General features: G+C 34.4%; 1 long non-coding RNA gene across 1 annotated transcript; it reads left to right on the plus strand.

The window, feature by feature from the left end:
- Positions 1-3524: 3524 nt before the first annotated feature.
- On the plus strand, positions 3525-5129 carry LOC136221836 (uncharacterized). Its single transcript, XR_010685333.1, has 3 exons — positions 3525-3642; positions 4239-4336; positions 4652-5129. It is a non-coding gene; the product is annotated as an uncharacterized lncRNA (long non-coding RNA).
- Positions 5130-10187: the final 5058 nt, after the last annotated feature.

Consider the following 10187-nt stretch of genomic DNA (forward strand, 5'->3'; position numbering starts at 1 on the left):
TAGTGTTATTTATTTAATTGGGGTAATTAAATTTAATCTAATCATAATTAATTGCATAGAATAAATATTATTGGTATTTATTTATGTAATTGGATTAGGATTGAATTAGTTTTGTAATTAACCAATTGACCCTAAAGTAATTAGGTTTAGGAATACACTGTATATATAAATTAAAACACTAAAAACCTAATACACTTATTCGGCCACCACAAACATTGAGGAAGAAAATCGAATTGATTTTCGGCAGCCACTATTCCATTTGAAAGTGGGATTTTGTTTTGGCAAATATCAAAATCTCTTTAGTTCTTTTTCGTTCTTCAGCTAGCACCGGTTCTAGCTCGATAGCTGTTCATGCACCTCACTACGAAGATCTTACTACCTTGTTGATTCTTCAGCCGTCTCTAGAAGAGACAGTCAGGGTATATTTATATCCTTAAATGGATGAAAAGGTTTTATTCAATCAATGGTTAACGGACAAAGATCAAGCTATAAAGGTTTTATTCAATATCTGTAGGAGCATAGGCTGAGTTAGCCATATTAAGATGAGCCTGTGGCATATTAGGGCGCGGGCCAAGGATGTCGGAGTGCTACTGTTGGCGGTCGGAGTGTGGTTGATTTGGCCAAGGTGCCGTCAGGATGGGGCACGGTGGAGTGGCCCATGTCTGCTGCGCTGTCCAGGGATAGAAGGGAGCCCAAGGCGGGTTGAACGGCTGGCGGTAAGATGAACCAGCCGAATTTCTGTTGTGGTAGCGGCCGCCCCTATCGGGGTGGTGACGGACACCGTATCGCCCGCCGCGATATGGATGTTGCGCACGATTTTGCACCGACCGATAGGAGTGGTGCGGCGGCTGGTCGGCGACATGAGACGATCCTGTGAGTGCAACAGGTTCAGTGGATGGGCTGTTATTACGGGATTTTGCGGTCTCTTCTAGGATTAGCATAGTACGGGCTTTGTGGAAGGGAGGAAGAGGATCTTCGTGTCGGATCTATGTGCAAACTGTGTCGTAGGCATCAGTTAAACCAGAAATAAGTTGCAAAACCATCTGATCATTGGTAACAGGACAGTCAACATTCGAGAGTTGATCGGAAAGGGATTTGAGATGCTAAAAGGAAGATGAGATGTCGGAGAAATCATCAAGTTTTATTTTTCAGAACTCTTGTTGAAGGAACAGAGCACGAGAGTGCTTATTGTCGGAAACGATGTCTTGGAGATGGGTCCACGATATAGCTGCAGACGAATCTGCTTCAATGATTGTGTGTAGTAAATCAAGGGATATAGTACTGTAGATCCATTGGAGGACAACATCGTCAATACGTGACCAAAGTTCGGGGTTGGTGTTTTATAGGGATGTAGCGAAAGGGTTTGGAGAAGGAAGGATATGGTCGAGAACTTGAAAGGCTGTAGTATGGAGTTTGAATAGAGCCGCCCAAGTCGGGTAATGCCCTTTTTCAATATCAAGTGTGATTTTGATAAAGGTGGAGATATTGGAAACACTTAGGGATGGATGTGTGGTGGGAGTAGTATCAGAATTGTTAGAGGCCGCGGTTGTGTTCGTATTGGTGTTTGAGTGGCTGGAATTGTTGGAAGCCGCGGTGGTGTTTGTCATTTTGGTGGAGGAGGAGGGTTGCGGTGGCGGCGGCGCATGGAAGGTAGGGTTTCGGTGAGATAGGGAGAGGAAGGTAGGTTAGGGAGAGATAGGAGAGAGATTGGTCTCTGATACCATGTAACAGTTTGAATCAATGAGTATTGTTATTGAAGTATAATTGAGTATATATACAGGATACAATCCTTGTTGTAGTGAATAACTAATACTAGCTAACTATATGGTTAAGATAAACTCTATCAATAAAATAATATAATCTCTAAGAACTCTAATAACCATTACCGTGAAAAGGAGCAAAGTTCATTGGGTATGGATGTAATTTACCCGTTCAAATTAGCTTCAAAAGCATGTATATATTGCTTATTGTTTTCAGATTAGACGTTTGTTGCTTTATTTGATTCCAATTGCTTATTTTTGACAGAAAGCTTCTTGCAACACTCCTCAAACTACACTTTTAACAACCCCAAGTTGTCTTCATTTGATTTGAATTCTTCATTTTGTTGTTCTATTGACTTCTCAATTATATGGGATTGCATTTTTTCAAAGCTAGCTCTTCATTGAACTCTTGATGCTCCTTTTACACCGAGTCTAGTTCTTTCCTTTTCAAATTAAGCACTCCATCAATTTCTTTCGAAGCCACGTCAATTGTCTTTCCTTTGAAGTAAGCTCCAAAGAGAATTTTCCTATCCACTTTTCAAGCAACCAATGTGTTTATTTTCCGATTGAATGCCATTGAGGCTTGATTCTACCTCGTTATACTTAAGTTCAACGTTTTTATCCCGCTGTTCAAGAACTCAGGTGGTTTCTGCTATATCTCTTTTTGGCTTTGAAGTCAAGTTCTTGTCCATACTTCAGCAAAAGAAAACTTAGCTTTTTTCATCTTTCTCCAATAGATAAAAAACCTACCAACCAAAAAGTAACAAGTGCCACTCAATAAACCTATAACAATGCATTAAAGGAAAATAAAGGTGAAAATGGCATATTCCATGTTTAGTCCGCTTACCAAAAAATTAATACACGCAGTGAAATATCAATCCAAATAGCAAGCTTGATTCACTCCTAACTAAACATAGACTACTTTTGCTTACTCCTTGAATTGCTTGGCTGAGACTTTAAGCTCTTTAAGGTGCTAATTATAAAGGCTCCTACCTGTCATTTCTTGGGCATCAAGTGTGAAGTTTAAACTGATAATGTTACTATAAAGATGCTAATCTTGCGAGGAAGTAAAACCGAACTAATTACACAACAAACTAAAATCCACTTGTTACAAATGTTTGCCACCTATATGTATCACATTCACTCAATTCATTAAACTTGACAATCAATTAACATTCACATAAGGATGATATGATACTCAATTATTTAAAAAAATCATGTGATGTAAGATACCTGATAAACATTAAAATCAATTGTAAGAGCTATTGTTCAAAGTTTTTTCTTCTCAATTATATTGAGCGTCATATCATCAACACATGAATGTCATTTTATGGGCAAATTCGATGAAACAATCCAATGTTGTATCTAGATGGTAAGGGTTTGACAGAAAACGGTCTTTAATTTTCCATGTAGAGAAGTTTGGTGGAAATTGCTCCATCTATACAATGTTAAGCTTAATAATGGATGGTTTCAAACGAAATGTCTTAATTTACTATGATAAGACTAAACTAATTAGTTATTTTTATGTATATAAGAAATCTAACAGTTTAAAAAATAATAACTTTCAATGTTAAAAATGAATTGTGATTTTATAATATTAATTTTAGTTCACTTTTTCTTTAATGAATTTCAGCTACATTAATCTCATATTCATATTATAATATTTTTTCAAAAGAACCAAAATAAATAATTAGGGTTCTTTTTATATAAAGCCCAATATAATATGGGTTTTGGCTTTTATCTTTTCTCTGTTAACTAATTCCATAAAAACCCTAATTGCATCTCTTTAAATTCATAATCTCCAACCTTCACCCTCACTATCTTTGAAAACCAGCCACACAGCTTCTCAACTCTTTGAAATTGTTTGTGGAAAGAGGATCAGGTCAGCATCTTCTCTTCATCTTTGTCTCTCATTCATAATTAGTTCTATTTTTCAGACATTTCATGGACATAATAAATAAATTTATTGTTCAAAGACGGTGGATTTCAGATTTAGACAGATCTAATTTTTATTATTGTATTTGATGAGATCCCTGATCAACAAAAAGACTACTAGGAATTAAGCTGCCAAGATAGACCAAGAACTCGTCCAATTTTAATATTAGTTCCTATCTCAAGAGTTTTTGTTAGATTATCGGGTATGTTTTTTTTTTATCAAAACCAATTGGAAAATCTGAATAGATCTAGTTTGGAATGTTTAATTACAAATCTATAGTATATTCTCACGAGGTGTTTATATATATAAATAAGATCTAGATTGCAACCTTTAATAAATTAAAAGAAATCCGGACATGTTCAGTTGATGATGATCATTGGAAACTAATTTGGTGCATGAAAAATAATTAGGGAGAAATTTGAATAGATCTAGCCATCTCTCCAAACCCTAGATGTGCTAATTTTGATTCATCTGATGATTTTAACGGAAAAGAATGTTAATTTTAACTTAGTAATTCATATGATAATTTTAATTTTGTGTAGGAAAAGCAATGATCAAGAAATTGGAAGAAAATCCATGTCTAGATAACAATGGATTTCTAGCAATGATTGCAGAAGGTCGCCAGCGAATAAACTCCCATGTAAGTTGAGGTTTAGAATAACAAATCACTTATTAGTGTTAACCTATTAAATCTGCATTATTTAAAGTAAAAAATTGGATGTTTTTCTATTGGTTCATGTTCTCAAGTTGCATCATCAAATGCCTTATTCAAATGCTATTGGTTTTCAGAAATGCTATTGGTTTTCAGAACAACTTACAATCTCAATGGAAAGAAATTCATTCCACTGACTAACATATGAGTTTTTGTGTTCTTAAGTTGAATATCAAATTTGACAACGATTAACTTTCATGGCTAATGGCTTCTATACATCTTCAACTTTATTATATTCTTCAGCTGCTCGGATCTTTGCCTGCTCAGTTGGACAAAAACCAAGTAAAGCCATATACTATGTAGATGATACAGCTGATGTACTGGTACTGCTTCAAAGTCTGGCAACTCTTCCACGTTCGAAACCGAGAGGGAACACATAAGAGCAAGTCTCTTTGGACAATGGCCTTTAAAATGCATAAATTGTTTGCCTTTTCATTGCATAAATACAGTCCAGGTAGAAGAAGGATGATGTTTTATCATTGGTGGATACAGGTGCGAGTTTAGGCAGTAATGCTGCTTTTCATTTATGATTAGAGATTTGATTTGAACCGAGATATGGTAAGAGAAGTCGATAGGGTAGGATTGTTTTCGTGGTAGATTGTTATGTTTTTAGAATATAATGAAGAAGAATGAGGAGTGGGGTAAGTAAGTTTTGTGGAAAGTAGATGCTTGTGCAGTTCAGAAAATATAATTGTTTATCTACATATGTAGTAGTAGCCAATAATAGTTAGGAGAGAATTTCTTTTGTATACATGAAAAATGGCTTTGCTTCTAAATGAAAAAGCATTCTTACTCGTCAATTTCTCGAATTTGTGCTTTGCTTCAAGTGAAATAAGTATCCATAATTTTATCCCTAATCAGCGAATTAACTTGATTTATAAGGACAGAGAGATATATATGTAATGATGGTTGCTGAGGCGAGCAAGGAAGGTAAGCTAGTGTGCTAATTTTTATGGAAACCAATTGGAAATATGAATAGATTTAGCCATCATTGAAAACCTTGGATGTGCTAATTTTTGTTCATATGATAATTTTAATGCATAACTAGTTCCCTTTCTTTTATGCAGTGGTTATGCATATTAAGCCATGAGTACACCCGTCAAAAGACCATTCCACCACCTAATGACACAAGACTTTCAAGACAAACAATTGGACTATTCCAATAACAATCAATGTAAATTGTAATCAAATACTTTCAACTGTGCTCCAATACCTTTCCTTTTATTATCATACCAAATAATATGATCCCTATTAAGATAAAGGAGAGAATCTTATATCCTCTCTTTGAATATCTCAAAAGCTTGACATTTTCAAACCAATTAATGGACAAATGGGGTTTTGTAACAGAGTATAACTTTATCCAAATAAATTTATCAACTCCATCCTTCTTCCTCATATAAAATTTTGCCTGAAACTGCCATTCTCCCAAGAAATAGCTAAGGCAAATGTAGCCTTCTAAAACATGCAATTTTATTGAAACTTCATGCATTGAGTTGATTAAGCAAGTAGGTCGAGGCACTATGCAGAACGTCTCTTTGCTCATATCAAAAGCCACAATCTCTGGTTTCCATCCATTCTAGTTTAATGTGCATAGCAAGTGCATACTACCATGTGTAAAGTTACTACATGTAATCGAGGTAAGGGAAATCCTGAGTAGCCCTTCTCCAATTATTTGATTTCAATCCATAAATCCAAACTTTAAATTCTAATTTGGATACAAGTTTTCGCTCAACTTGTAGGATATGAAAATCATCAATAGAGTCATCATAACCCAAACCCCATCCAATTACTCTTGTTGGAAAATGAATGAGATGATTTTATAACAACACAATTTGATGTGGAAGGTATATATTTTATTGATGTGATACTGAGTTTAAATACGGCAGACGCAGTTACAGAATAACTATTCAATAACTACATCCTACAAATCAGTGAGTTAAATAACCACTTGAGACAACTGACTAAAAATCATACAGATGAAAAATACAGGATAAGATAGCAGTTACTAAAGCATAAATTTAACACTCCTCCTTGCTTTGGTTACTGCAAACTCCAAGCTTTTCTCCAAGGAACTCTGAAGAAACATTTGTGTCCTGTTTGTTTTTTTTCAATAATGAGGTCTGCAAATGTGCGCTGTGGACATGCGTCTTTGGACAAACATGACTCAAGTATTTTCTCCTCATGTTCATCATTCTCATCATAATCACCAAAACATCTTCATCTTCATCTTCATCGTGATCAGCAACTTGAGCAGCATTTTTCTCATGGGTTTCTGAATTTTATTGAGTGTTGCTTTTGCAAATCTTTTGATGATGTCCCATCTTTTGGCACTTCTCACATTGTTGATCTCATATTCTCCAACATTTAAAAGGTGGATGACCTTTCTTCCCACAATGATGACAAGGAGGAAAGTCAAATGTATTCTTCTTATACTTCATACCTTTTTCTCCCTGACTGGATTGACCCTTTGCAAATAATGCACCTTCAACAAAATTCTCAGACCTTAAAAGTCTCCTCTGCTCTTGTTCCTGCAAAGCGTTCAACAACTCTGCCAAACTAATTGTTGACAGATCCTTAGTGTTTTCCAGAGAAGAAATGGTTGCTTCGAACCTTTCAAGAACAGTCATTGGAACAAATTTGTTAGCAATGCTAATCAATTTGTCTAAATACTCTTTGACAGTTTCTGAATCCTTCATCTTTTGAAATTCAAATTCTCTGATCAAGTTAAGAGCCTTCATTCCATTGATCTTCTCATCTCCTTCAAATTCCTTCTTCAAGAAATTCCAAACTTCAAAAGCTGATTTCATTGTCATGATTCTAATAAAGATATCAGATGAGACTGCAGCAAATAACGTAGACCTGGCCTTCGACTTTCTTGATTTCTTCTCCTTCTGATTATTTATCTGTGCCATAGTTGGATTCTCGGACAATGGAGGAACTTCGTAGTCCTCTTCAACAGCTTCCCAGAGATCATTAGCCTCTAGATGCGCTTCCATCCTTGCTGCCCAAATATGATAGCCTTGACCATTGAAAACAGGTGGAAGAATCCAGGAAATACAATGCAACTTCTGCATACACCTCAAATATCACAATCAAGTTATGATAAATAGGTCTGTTGTTGGTCCTTGAAGTTAAAACTACAGAGTTAGCCAAGAGATTACTTCATCACCTCTGCCAGTTATTAAGATTCCATATTATCTGTTATTTCTACTACCATCTAGCTTGGGATCATGTTTTCATATTTTTTTGTTCCAATGACATAACTTGCTTACCAATATTTTTATTGAATTTAATTCATACTTTTAGCAGTATTTTAGGTGGGAATTGGCTGCATATTTTGCCAACAAGTCTGCAACATTGTTGCTCAAACGACAAGTATGACCAATCTCACGATTTAACAACTCTTGTTTTTTTATTATCCTTCCTATAATATTCTTGCAACTTCACGCAGTCTACCTTTAACCTTAATCCGTTTCACGATACCTTTACAATATGTGTCCAATAAAATAGAAGTGGATGGTTGTCTTACAGCTACCAGTTAAGGGTTGAGTGCCATATTTAAGGCATTCAAGACCCCATTTGCTTCCACAGAGTCAATTTCGTCTCCTAGAGATTCGCAAACCCCAACAACCCATATACAATATTTGTCCCAGATAATGGACGCGGAACCTAACATACCATTTTTTTAATCGAAGAACTGGTGTTGGGGTTCCGCGTCCATTATCTTGGACAAATATTGTATATGGGTTGTTGGGGTTTGCGAATCTCTAGGAGACGAAATTGACTATGTGGAAGCAAATGGGGTCTTGAATGCCTTAAATATGGCACTCAACCCTCAACTGGTGGCTGTAAGACAACCATCCACTTCTATTTTGTTGGACACATATTGTAAAGGTATCGTGAAATGGATTAAGGTTAAAGGTAGAATGTGTGAAAGTTGCAAGAATATTATAGGAAGGATAATAAAATAAAAGCAACAGTTGTTAAATGTAGAGATTGGTCATACTTGTGGTTTGGGAAGAACAATTCGATTTTTTGATAAACCTCCTGAATTTTTATTAAAGAGATTAGAAGAGGACAAACTTGGTATAAAGTACTATTCATTTTGATACACTGTTCGTGTTCTTGTTTTTTAATATATGTTTCTAATACTTTATTTAACTTTGCAGTTGTTTAGAGTGGGACAATAAGAAAAACAACAACAAACCAAGTGGAGGCTATTGAAGAGGGATAACTTTTATCAATATTGTTGGTTGTTGACGGTTGTTGTTAACATAATTTTCTTTCCAAAGTTTTTATAAGCAATTGTCACAGACTTAATTAATGTTGGTAACATAAATACAAAATCAATTTTTTTAAATTGTCTTTTAATTAGTAGTAGAAATGTACAAGTCCAAGTTTACTATTTATACAACCTACACACTTTTAAAAGTGATGGAGGTAAATTTGATTATAATCCTTTGTGAATTGTGTACATTTTAAAGGTCAAGTGGATTTTCTATGCCATTTTCATATGTGAAGGTTTGATTATAATGATGTCCTTATATATGTGTTAGTTTATTCATTTATGTGGAAAATTAAGTTGAGTAAATATAGTAATTGCTTTACATAGCAGCTCCTGATTTTGCAATAGCTTATTTGTGTGTATAAAAGCTATTGTGTGTATAAATTTTACAGACTTGATGATATATAAATTTAAACAGAAACATTTTAATAATTTAACGAGTTGGTTCGAAAATCATGTACCAATTCTCTAGGTAGTATTGACGTTTGAATAAATTTTACAGACTTGTTTTGTTTGCAAAAAAGAGTCAAACCACGTGTCTTTTTGTGTACTTACCTTAACAATAATACAATTGTTAAGTGTTTTATTCTATATAAATTATCTCAAAAGTTTGATGGTTATTTTTTTTCTATAGAAAATTAATTAAATATAACTTTTATTATATTATACTTACGAAAAACCACAGTATCAAATTTGTTATTTAAGGAAAAAGTGGTTTTGGAATTTGACCATACAAATATTGTTAAGTTTACTTTGTCTCAGAACTTTTATATGCTTATTTATTCTAATTTGTTATTTTTTAGATAATTCAAACCATTTTAAGTCGTCATTTTTAGATCGTTATATTCGACCCGTTCGACCGAAACCGATCAATTCTTCGATTTTGTTAAAGCTAAATATTTAACTCTCTCTGCTAGATAAAAGGCTCAAATGGTCAATTTGAACAGTTCTATCTAATTAAAAAAATAAGGCACTACACTAATATTTTTCAAGAGATGAGATAGTGTTGGATTTTATACTGTTGCCTCTACTTGGCAAGTTCCTTGAAAGAAGGGAATCAAGTTCTATTGTAAATTTGTGTGGGGACAAGATTTTATTCCTGGTGCAGTTTTATTTTATGGCTTTTTTTTTTATGTTAGACTGGTTGTTAAAGATCCGTTTTCTTTAAATAAATACACTGCAGGATATAAGAGCCGTGTGGTTGAGCACAACAGATATATGAATGCATGTAGATAGGGAGATGCATTTGAGGTTGTTGTGCAGTAAAACAAGTGGTAAAATTGGTCTGACTAAAATTCGCAAAATTGCATTAAGGTTTCCATTTCAAGGGCGATTCATAAAAGCAATTGGTATTTTATGTAAATTTGGAGTGCTCAATAATCCATTTGATAAAGTCTAGATAGCATCACAATAAAAATGTTGAAGCTTTCAATACCGAAAATCGATGGCATAATTCCCACTCTAAAAACATTCAATTTTAGGAGAAGATAAAAC

The sequence above is a fragment of the Euphorbia lathyris genome, chromosome 3 (genome assembly GCF_963576675.1).
Source record: "Euphorbia lathyris chromosome 3, ddEupLath1.1, whole genome shotgun sequence".
Classification (NCBI taxonomy): domain Eukaryota; kingdom Viridiplantae; phylum Streptophyta; class Magnoliopsida; order Malpighiales; family Euphorbiaceae; genus Euphorbia; species Euphorbia lathyris.